This window comes from Taudactylus pleione, unplaced genomic scaffold (genome assembly GCF_031769625.1).
Source record: "Taudactylus pleione unplaced genomic scaffold, aTauple2 ptg000026l, whole genome shotgun sequence".
NCBI classification, from domain to species: domain Eukaryota; kingdom Metazoa; phylum Chordata; class Amphibia; order Anura; family Myobatrachidae; genus Taudactylus; species Taudactylus pleione.
In genome coordinates, this window is record NW_028284428.1 from 12,911,391 (window position 1) to 12,923,737 (window position 12,347).

At 43.4% G+C, this 12,347-nt stretch overlaps 1 protein-coding gene across 1 annotated transcript in view; it reads left to right on the forward strand.

The window, feature by feature from the left end:
- LOC148539223 (organic solute transporter subunit alpha-like) overlaps window positions 1-12,347 on the forward strand; it is a 64,569-nt gene that overhangs the window by 11,226 nt on the left and 40,996 nt on the right. The gene's annotated exons all lie outside the window — the stretch shown is intronic.

Consider the following 12,347-nt stretch of genomic DNA (forward strand, 5'->3'; position numbering starts at 1 on the left):
CCTAATTTATGGTGGAACCCTACTCATTTTGTTCCCCATAATTTTAGGTACCAAGACTGGCTGGCATGTCCGGGGCTGGTTAAGTTTTAGGAGGGAGACCCTATGTCATTTTTATTTAATAAAAACACTTTATATTAGGTATACAGGCAGAAACATACACAAATCAGACTGATCTGTGTATGTTTCTGCCAATCTCGCAGCTCAGGAGGTGAGTGTTTAAAACTTCTATTTCACAGTGAGTTTTCTACAATCTCACACAAGATTGAAAACTCGATTCTTAGTAAATTTGCGAGTTGTATCTTTTTCATATAAAGTACTTCCTAATTTGGCCAATGGTGATTTTCTTCGAGTGAGTTTGCAATCTCACATGAGATTTAATAGTGAAAAGATAGAACTCACTTTCAAACTCACTCGAGTTTGTCTTTAGTAAATGAAAAACATGCCTAAACTCACGTGAGTTTGCAAACTCACACAAACTCACCCAAACTCGACTCTTAGTAAATTTACCCCTTTAAATCTTGAGAGTTTTTGGGCCAAATGTAATATGGTGAGAGTTTAGAAAAGTGAGAGTTTCTGACACTTTTTAAACTTTGCCAATGTAATAGAGTCCAAAAACAAAGTAACAGAGTGAACTTGCATTTTTTTTTAGACTTAAAAAACTCTCACGATTTAAAATCTCATTCAGACATTTTCCCATTTTGAAGATAAAACTTAATCAATGTTTGTATACAGTTTGAAACGTACACGTTGATAATTTTATTCTTCTGTATTTTGTACGTTCTTTGTTTGAAACCTCTAAAAAAACAGAGTGCAAAAAAAAAAAAAACTTAATCAATGTGAGAGTTTACTGCTAAACTCTCACATTTTCTAAACTCTCACCCTATTACATTTGGCCCATTGTGTCTGAAAAACATGCGAGTTTGTATGTTCTGTGACTTTATTACATTGGCTGAGTTTAAAAATGTGAGAGTTTTATTTCACATTTTCCATACTCCCGACCCTAATACATTTGGCCCCTTGACTCCAATTAATTACTAATATTAGGTATGTCCTGTTATCTTTGGTCCTTCAGAACTAGGTTTATTGGTTGTATTTTATTATGGGGAAATCTGTCTATTTATGTGTAATAATATGTGTAATAATAAATAATAGGACTTTTTAAATTATTTTTAATGGTCATGTGTCTGCTGGTGATGGTTATAACGCGCACCCATTGTGCATAATGATTTGCACTAACCTTATGTAATGGAGAATACAATACCACCCACCAGCCCAGCAGTCACTCAGAGACCTAATGACAGAGGACCTGCTTCAGAGGCGGATGCATATGTCACCACCACTGCAATCTTTGTATGCAGCGTCTATGCAACAATATGCAAATGCAGCTGGAGGCATCTTGTGTAAAATCCACATCCTGCTGGCTTCTATGATCCATTGCCTGCGTCAGAAGACCCAGCACCATATCACCATCGGGAACATCACGGCGGACATCGGATACCTGAGTAACCCATAAGTTACTCAGAATGGCCTCCCCATGTAAGGTGCCAAAGCCAGTAAATCTGCTTCGCAAGATGAGATCGCTGGCTTTGGCAAACCCACAAATTGCCAGCGACACGCCTGCGTTTTAGATGCTCCTCCCCGTGGCCTCCCCCAAAACAGCCGCAGCCTGTTAATCAGGCTGTGGCTTCCCACACATTGTGACCGGAGCCGAAAGCAGCATCACGGCACATGCGCACTGCGGCTCTGGGACAGTTAAATAAATATTGTCCAATAGCAACCGATGCGCCTATGGCAGCCAGTTTTAAATCAGGCTGGGAGTTACAGTGTAACTTACAGAATTACATAGTACTGTGGGGATGTAGTTATCAGACTTTGGAATATTATATTCTTTAGAATGTAAGCTCTTCTGAGCAGGGCCCTCTACCCTCTTGAGCTTCTCCTTACTTTATTTTCATCTACTTCTTACTCCCCACTAGGGCACCTAACACTTGGTTGCTTATGCTCTGTTGCACATTTGGGTGTTATGGTCACCAATATAGCAATGTATATTATACATGTCCTTGTCCTGCATTGTACTTGTATTGTACTGTTAGTCAGTTTTTTGGTTATGTACTTTGTAAGGCGCTGCGGAACACCTGTGGCGCCATATAAATAAACTATAATAATAATCAGACCGGCAGACGGCATTCCGCCGGTCTGAATCCCGTCACTGAATTTCCGACACAGGACTTAAGATAAGCGTTGAAATACCGGGGGAGGGGTGTTAGGTTTAGGCAGCGTAGCGGGGTTAGGTTTAGGGGTGGAGGTTAGGGTTAAGCACCCCTAGGGGAGAGGGTTAGAGTTAGGCACCACTATCGGGGGGGGTTGGGTTAGGCATTAAGGGGAAGCGTTAGGTTTAGGCATGAAGTGGGGAGACTTAGGTTTAGGCACTACCAGGGAGGGCTAGGGTGCATGGTGGGGAGGGTTAGGGTTAGGCTTCAAAAAGGGAAGGTTAGGGGGAGAAGGGAATGGTAAGTCTGCTTACCTGACCCCTGTCGGGTTACCAACCATCGCGATGCCGCTATCGGTATTTTGACAGGAGGCATTTACATACTGATTCCGTAATGTGTGTGCATTAATAATATTAGACATCTCATGTAAATCATAATTCATTTACCTATGAAGTTCCACATAGTTGGATGGAAGTGTAAATACCAATTATTATTTGCACCAAGTATAGGCTGGTGTAAGTGTGCCCTGATGATGGTAATGAATATCTAAAAAAAGCATAAGGATAGGGGGCGATACGATCGCAAAACGTGACTGCAATTCTACATACAGGAGAAATATACAGGACTTTCTATTGCTTTAATATCATGATATTTATGTTGCAAACTAAGGTAAAACCATTCTGTGTATCATATTTATTGCATATTGATTCATATATAAAATAGAAAACATTAGTGCAAAATATGATAAAGTTTGTACATGCTAATTAATGTTGTCAAGTCAAACTACCTATCAGCTGAATAGTTTCCTCAAATAAATTAACAATATCAAATTGTGCCCAAATTTTAGAATAATTAAAGCTGTAAATCTGGAAAATACACTGAAGTCATCTATTTTATGTTTGATGCTCACCAGCTGCTTGACTCAGTAGTTGTATTTCTGCAGTGCACAACTAAAGATAGGCGAGGGCTGCATAGGTCTGAGACTAGACAGAGTCCTGATATGTTTGTGATTGACTACGGTTAGGAACCTTTTACTAGGGAGTTTTTGTTAGTTAAGTGTTATTACTATTGGTTGTTGTCGGTCCTATAGCATAGTTAGGGAGGAGGGGCTAGTCGGTGTATATAGACAGGTTTTTTCAAATCAGGCTCCATCTTTTTACTGACTGGAAGGCCCACCCTCCCACCCAAAGCCATTATGTTGTTTTTTTCAAAGGTTTTTAGTCATAATAAAAATGTTCTCACAAGTGAGATACAGTAGGCTGGAGGGCGCTGCAGATCAGCGGCCACATGTGGCTGAAGAGAACGCTGAGGGGAATTTGCCCCTTCAAAATTAGGCCAGATGTCCTACTCCTGCTGGGGGGACCTGGGCACCTTTCTGTGGAGGCGTTCAGACTGTGCTCGGGTTAAGGTAGATGAGTCCTTTGCAGTGCGGTTGCTTCCTCAGGAGGGGCGTTATAGTCGTCCCTCATATGGTGATATATTTTGTTTGGCTAGAGTTGATCTCGTAGAGCCCTCTTTGTCACCTTTGAGAGATTCAAATTCGGTCATAATCAATAAAAGTTGTGACCTTTAAACCAAGCAGTGGTTGTCCATCTCTTTATTTAAATTTAGAGTTATAAGGTTGATTATTAACGGTTAATTGCAATCCTTAATGGACGCCTTATAAATCTCAGCGCAAATCTCTATAGTTATGGGTTCATGCATGTACAGTTACATACTCTTAATGAACGAGTCAATCAGCAGACCATTATGATTGTAGTTTCCACAGTGGGATTCAAATGTGAATGTTTTGTAAAAGAGAAAGTACAGCTCAGTCTCACTTTTGTGATATATTTTACAGTTCCCTGTCACATTGTGATAAATTTACCAATCCCAATGACAAGGGTAATACCTTATTCTAAAGAAGGGGCAGCCAAGCTACGGCCCGCAGACCAAACGTGGCCCACCCCCTGCAAGAATCTGGCCTTCCACCCTGTCCAGGATTCCTCCAGAGCTCCGAACACTTCTGTATGAACTCCAGAGGCAGTTTAGCTTTTCAATTGGGGGCACTACTGTGTGGCATATTATGAATTTAAGAAACTGCTGTGTGGCATATTATGAATTTAAGACACTGCCGTGTGGCATATTATTAATTGGAGACTCTGGCCCTCATTCAGAGCCATACGTTCTGAGCAGAGCGCACGCTCTGAATGAGGGCCGGCCTCCATTTTCATGGAGCGTCCTCCTGGACGCTCGTATAGCTGTGGGTCACCACCCACAGGCTATACGAGCGTGCATTGTGATGGTCGCGATGGTCGAGACCATCGCGACCATCGAATTTACGAGCCGGAGCCTGCGGTTGAGGTTTTCAACCGCAAGCTCCGGAGTGATTTTGGCTCTATCAGAGCCAAAATTACTCCCACTGACATCACTAGTGATGTCAGTGGGCCGGCTTCTGACGGGAGGCGTTCCCGTGGGAACGCCCCCATCAGGGAGGCACGCCCCCGGCACGCCCACCAAAGGGGGCGTGCTGTCAATCAACATTGACAGCACGCCCCCTTTGATTGGACACAACGAGCGAAGGACTTTCCTTCGCTCGTCGCGTCTGGCGCATGCGCACGACGGAGCTCCCTCCGTCGTGCGCATGCTCAGTCCATAACATCGACCCACTTGCGAGCGGACAGCCGCTCGCGAGTGGGTCTGAATCAGGCCCTCTGTTATGTAGCATATTATGAATTGGGGACACTGCTGTGTGACATATTATGAATTGGAAACACTGCTGTGTGGCATATTATGACTTGGGGACACTGTTGTGTGGAATATTATGGATTGGGACACTGCTGTGTGGCATATTGGAAAACTGCTGTGTGGCATATTATGAATTGGGATCACTACTGTGTGGCATATTATGAATTGCGGACACTGTTGTGTGGCATATTATAAATTGGGGACACTGATGAGTGAATTGGCGGACACTGTTGTGTGGCATATTATGAATTGGGGACACTTGTGTGGCATATTATGAATTGGGGCACTGCTGTGTGGCATACTATGAGCAAAATTTAAATCTAAAATCATTGAAAATATGTTTATTTCCTGATATTTGTATTAGTTTTAGTGTTTCTTTGAATAATATTTAGTCAGCAAATAACTATTACTTAATTACTGGGAGGCTTACTGCGGGAAATTTTTTTTATGGCTCTCCGTCCAAAGTAATCCTATTAACTTATCAGGACTATTATTGTCTGAGTTACTACTTGAATATGGATATTTATTGTAGTATCCAACAATAAATAATACTTTACATAATTCTGTGGCTCCAGAGAATATCTTTCCAAAGTGTGTCCGACTTATTGATTATATTAATTCTTTAAGTGGCAGGATGTTACCTGTAGTGCGCCGGTCCAACAATTTTATCATAAGATCTCTCTGATTATGAGTTGTGATCGCATATATAAATATTAATATTAGCACAGTCTGTGGTCGAATTCCCTTGAGACCAATTGTGGCAGTTGTGAATAGCAATATATATGTTCCAATAAACTGTGTCTCTTGGATCACGAAAGTCCATTTATCACCGGACTCATGCAGCAATAAAGTAGTCAGCTCACTTTCCTTGTGAGTATAACAGCTGCGGGTCCCAGCATGGTGTGTCCCGGCTCAATATATCCTGGCACAATGCGCTGTATGAGGACCGCGGCCAGCCGCCGGCGTGTGTTCAGTCCCGGGTGTAATATCTCTGCAGCTGCCACTTCCGCCCCCTCCTAGAGTCACGGGTACGTAGCCTGTTGGTGCTTTAGGGCTGCCACTGAGGAGAATATGTAAATCACTGACTGCAATGGATGGTTAGAGTAGGTCCAAGGTAGCAGAGGAATAGAAGTATCCCAATTGACGTGTTTCCCTCACACATTGGAGCTTTTACAAGGTCTTACGTAATTGTAGCCCTACTGCTGCTATGCAATGCTGAGATTACAGGCATTGGGGAGCAGGGGGCAGAGCCACAATGACGCAATTCAACGCAAATTGTGTCATTGGCCATCTGTGCCTCCTAGTGCCCACTTCACTGGGGAATTTGACCACTGCAGCCGGATGGCCCCAGCTCCCGGGAGACTTGCCCACCTTTCTAGGGTGGCCGGGAATGCCACCCGATTTTAGGGAGCCTCCCAGCCATTGTGGGAGGATAGGCAAATATGACTGCACTCCTCCCACTAATTTCAGCCCTCTGCCCTTGGTAGAGCAGCATCTTCTATTCATGGTTGTGTGGAGCTGGGCTGAGACATTATAGCCCTGCACCATTACCCCAGTCCATTAAAATCAAAGAGGAGATGCAGCCAGCAGTTTTACAAGTAAAAAGTTTCCATCTTCTGCTCCTGGATGTCATTGTGGAGACATCGTGGTGATAATAACTTATTTTTTGTCACCCATCCAGTATTTTAGGCAGCCCCTACACCCAGATGTCTTGTGCAGACCAAGGGGTAGTTTTACTAAGGCGCAGTTTGTCAAACCAGCTGATCATTGGCCGTTTTGATCAATGCTTTTAAAACAGCAATAGCTATAAATGCTAAACAAGTCTGGTTTACCATTTTCTCCTATTGCTGTTTTAAAACTATCAGTCAAAGCCACTGATAACTTAGTAAATATGCCCCTAAGGCTGGGTACGCACTAGGATGACGCATCGGTCAGCAGACTGATCCACCATTCTAGAGGCCAGTTTGGTGAACTATACACACTTACCAATTGGCCGATCGATGTGTCTGGGTTGACATCGCAAGTGTATGGGTGGTTGGTAGCTCGCCTGTACACACCTGCACACCAGTATATCTTATAGAGATGTCTGTGAGCAACGTCATTCGCAGACTTATCGGGTGTACACAGAGTAATTGGGTGTACACACCTGCCGATGCACTTGCTATATACTGTATAGCTTGTCGATAGAACGAGCGATATATCGTCAAGTTTGTACCCAGCATAATGTTCACCTTGCTGCAGGGCCGGATTAACAATGGGGCGGGTGGAGCTACAGCTCCAGGCACCCCCATGAAAACAGGCCCAAAGCATCTGCTGTAGTCTGGCCAGTGCGCACAGGAAAAAAAAATCCTATCAACAGTCACCACCATCGGCATTGGTGAGCCCTAGTGCCTATTCACTTCCTAGCCATTTATAGCCCAGCCCATTCACTTCCCACACCCCTGAAGGCTATTTGCCTTTGTCCAACATAGCTCCGCTCACCCACCGGATTAAGCCCCGTCTACAAGTGGTCGTTCGAAGCCCCACCCACCTCTCCCTCCCGCAGCAACTGGAATCCAGAGTGACTCAGTGGGCAGCAGCTGCAAATTAAAGGAGTTGAAGAAAGTAGGCAAGCATGCATATGTATGTGTTAATGTATGTATGTGCATACATACATCCGCACGAATAAAGGATCCTGGCATCTCTTCCCATTGTCCACCCATCCCACTCTCTGCTCTGTCCCACCTTCTCTCTATCCACTACTCTGCCCAAATCTGCTATTGGGGTTTGGGGGAGGGTACGGGGAGGTTAGGGTTAGGCACTAGGGGGTGGGTTAAGCTGCGGGGGGGTTAGGTCTAGGCTGCCGGGAGGTAGGATTAGGTTCAGGCTGCGGGGGAGAGGATTAGATATAGGCTGCATGGGGGAGGGTTAGGTTTAGGCTGAGGGGTGGAGGGTTAGGTTTAGGCTGCGGTGAGGGAGGGGTAGGGAGAGGGGGAGCTTTAGGATACTGACCATCAGGTGTCGGTATCCTAACCCTGTCAGGATGCCGGCGTTTGGATTCTGACTGCCAGGATCACAAGCGCCTGGCATCCCGTACCTAACCCGGTTAGACATCTGGGATGAACACTTAAAGAAATATGGCAATAATCAGTGAACAATTTTAAGGAAAGGCAGAAAAGGCAGACTATAAAGTACACACACTTTTGCAAAAAAATAAAAAACTTTATTTTTTATAGCTCCACTACCTCAGCTTTAGTCACATCCCCTGCAGTGGTATAAAATAGGCCCTTCGCAAATTTCAGCTCCAGGCCCATGTGGACCTTAATCTGGCACTGCCTTGCTGTAGCATCAGCCGTGATTAGGAGAATTATAGCAATTACTTGTAGCTTGTAGCAATCAAATACAATACAAGTTTCATATAACCAGGTTGGGCTAATAAAACTGGAGATGCTGATAAACTAAATTCCTAATGTGCTACTCATTCCAAGACAATGTTTTTCTAAAATAGTCTTCAATGAAAGAACTCCCTTTCCATGCCAAAACTTTGGCTTCAGAGCTTTCATTCAACAGCACTCCTCTGCAGTCACTTGTGCCTACATCCCAGACTCTAATCTGGAGACCTTCAGATTGCTGATACACTACATCTGTAGGATCAGGCCCAGTCTGAAGCATTTGCCTACAATATATATACATACATACATATATATAGATTGATATTTTATAATACTTTGCGCTATCAACAATCTATTTTTGTTGAGAAGTTCGATTGTGTTGCGAGCACTGATTGGATTGGGTGACAGTGCACAATTACTACTCACTAAAGTTGCCAAAAGCTCAGAGGTTCTGGGGAAAAGGAATCTTTTTTATTTGCTCACAACACACAGGTGTCTTGGACACTAGGGGGTAAATTTACTAAAGTGAGAGTTTTTAGAAGTGAGTTTTAAGTGATGTTGCCTATAGTATAATCAGATTGTAGCTATTATCTTCTAGAAGGTGCTAGTTAAATGGTAAGTAAAATCTGATTGGTTGCTATGGGCAACATCACTTTTCATACTCACTTCTAAAACCTCTCACTTCAGTAAATTTACCCCTAGAGATATGATTTTATTACATGTACTGATAACAAAACAAGACAGAGAATAGATTACAGTGTTTAAAATTATTGGAAACCAAACAGAATTTAGCTAGTACAGGGTTCACTTAATTGTTAGCTTTAGAAACGAATAAGACGAGAAGGGGTGAATAACCTGTAATTATAGAAGTACAGACTGGCACACCTACAGTGTTATTCTTGGGGGAGTGCCTCAGCTGTTATGGACATTCTGGCTGCCCCCAAGTCCTCCTGTCTGCATCTATTCACCGGCAGTGATGGTTGCAGCGCAATTTTTCCACCCGCTGGACAGTGTGGCCTGCGGGTGGGAACGGCATCCGGCAAGCTGTTTTAGCGGGATGTTGCCAAAAGGGCAGATTTTGAAATCTGGCAGCCTAGCGGGACACACAGGGTCAGTGCCAGACTATATACACAAACATGGGTTAGCCCTACACATGCAGGGGTCAGTGCCAGACTATATACACACACATGGGTTAGCCCTACACACACATAGAGGTCAGTACAAGACTACACACACACACAGGGTCAGTGCCTGCCTATGGGGCTGCTGAAGTATAAGCACTGAAACTCACCTTGGGACTAGGCACTCCTCCTACAGCCTCTCCTCCGAGCTCCCTAACCCAACTGCCACCAAACTGACCAGAGCTGCTCTCAGCACTGGGCCAGCTCCCCCATCACCCCCCGCCCAGGTGTCTCACTCCCCATGGCTCCCAACATGGAGTTGGAAGCGGGTTCCGCTAGAGAAGGACACTATAGTGTCTTCATGCCTGTACTGCACTCACAGGCTCTGCTGGGCTGGGCTGGGCAGCCGTCACTGCTCACGGACCCACGGTGCGTGGTAGGCCTCTTTTGCATGCTCTCGCTGTCACTGCACAGCATGCTCTTACGGACACACCAATAGATTGTTTTTCTCTTTATGCTCAGATGACATATAGGATCTACCCTTTCACTGCCACCGTACAGAATTCTCTCCCAGACACACTTATAGATTGTTTCCTACCTTATGCTTTAAGAGTCCGCTATGCATCTGGATTGATCTACACTATGTCAAGTTATTAACAATTGTATTATTCCAGTTTATTGTTGGTTGTTTTTTTATGTTTTTTTGTTTGTATGTTTGTCTTTCTGCTAACTACAGCCAGGTGCATAAATATTGGGACATTGACAGAATTTTCATATTTTGGCCTCTATTCACCACCACAATGGCTTTGAAATGAAACAAACAAGATGTGCTTTATCTGCAGACTTTCAGATTTAATTTGAGGGTAATTACATCCAAATCAGGTGAACGGTGTAGGAATTACAACTGTTTCTATATGTGCCTCCCACTTTTTAAGGGGCCATAAGTAATGGGACAAACTAAACAATCCTAAATCTAACTTTCACTTTTTAATACTTTGTTGCAAATCCTTTGCAGGCAATTACAGCCTGAAGTCTGGAACGCATAGACATCACCAGATGCTGGGTTTCATCCCTGGTGATGCTCTGCCAGGCCTCTACTGCAAATGTCTTTAGTTCCTGCTTGTTCTTGGGGCATATTCCCATCCGTTTTGTCTTCATCAAGTGAAATGCATGCTCAATCGGATTCAGGTCAGGGGATTGACTTGGCCATTGCATAACAATCCACTTTTTAGCCTTAAAAAACTCTTTGGTTGCTTTTGCAGTATGCTTCGGGTCATTGCCCATCTGCACTGTGAAGCGCCGTCCAATGAGTTCTGAAGCATTTGACTGAATATGAGCATATAATATTGCCCGAAACACTTCAGAATTCATTCTGCTGCTTTGTCAGCAGTCACATCATCAATAAATACAAGGGAACCAGTTCCATTGGTAGCCATACATGCCCACACCATGACACTACCACCACCATGCGTCACTGATGAGGTGGTATGTTTTGGATCATGAGCAGTTCCTTTCCTTCTCCATACTCTTTTCTTCCCATCACTCTGGTACAAGTTGATCTTTGTCTCATCTGTCCATAGGATGTTGTTCCAGAACTGTAATGGCTTTTTTAGATGTTGTTTGGCAAACTCTAATCTGGTCTTCCTGTTTTTGTGGCTCACCGATGGTTTACATCTTGTGGTGAACCCTCTATATTCACTCTTGTGAAGTCTTCTCTTGATTGTTGACTTTGACACATATACACCTACCTCCTGGAGAGTGCTCTTGATTTGGCCAACTGTTGTGAAGGGGTTTTTCTTCACCAGGGAAATAATTCTTCTGTCATCCACCACAGTTGTTTTCCATGGTCTTCCGAGTCTTTTGGTGTTGCTGAGCTCTCTGGTGCATTCTTTCTTTTTAAGAATGTTCCAAACAGTTGATTTCGCCACACGTAATGTTTTTGCTATCTCTCTGATGGGTTTGTTTTGATTTTTCAGCCTAATGATGGCTTGCTTCACTGATAGTGACAGCTCTTTGGATCTCATATTGAGAGTCGACAGCAACTGATTCCAAATGCAAATGTCACACATAGAATCAACTCCAGACCTTTTACCTGCTTAATTGATAATGAAATAACGAGGGAATAACCCACACCTGTCCATGAAATAGCTTTTGAGTTGAAAGTCCCATTACTTTTGGCCCCTTAAAAAGTGGGAGGCACATATAGAAACCGTTGTAATTCCTACACCGTTCACCTGATTTGGATGTAATTACCCTCAAATTAAATCTGAAAGTCTGCAGTTAAAGCACATCTTGTTTGTTTCATTTCAAAGCCATTGTGGTGGTGAAGAGAGGCCAAAATATGAAAATTCTGTCAATGTCCCAATATTTATACACCTGACTGTATCAATGGTGTATGCATCACCGTTTATATATAGGAAATCCCTTGCATGATTCAATCTCATTGTTCTCTGCCTCACACGAAATGGCAAGAAATTTTGTCTTCTTTAAGAGGAAAGGGTCAAATGTACCACACGAGTTATCCTTTACTATAGTCCGTATCTAGGTTACATGACTGACTATTATGCTTGCAGGTTCAACTCAGTAGGATATGATTACCATATTTGTTCTTTTCAGAGGATAGTGTTTATGACATGTATGTTCTGTTATTTAGGAGCGGTACACTATTTTCTGCACAACGGTTAATTTTCTGAAACAGCCCTAGAGTAATAATAGATACTATTCAGCTATAATTTTCCCATGGTTCTCACACCAACCTGAGGATTCTCTCATTGGCTGTCCGAGGCCCTAAGGTATGGCAACCAACAGCAGAAATTGGGGTTGATAAAGGGAAATACCCTTTACTTTATCCTCACGGGACTACTACACTAGCAGATCTCTCACTCCTCCTCTTCTACAAATGTGTATGAGACTGAGCA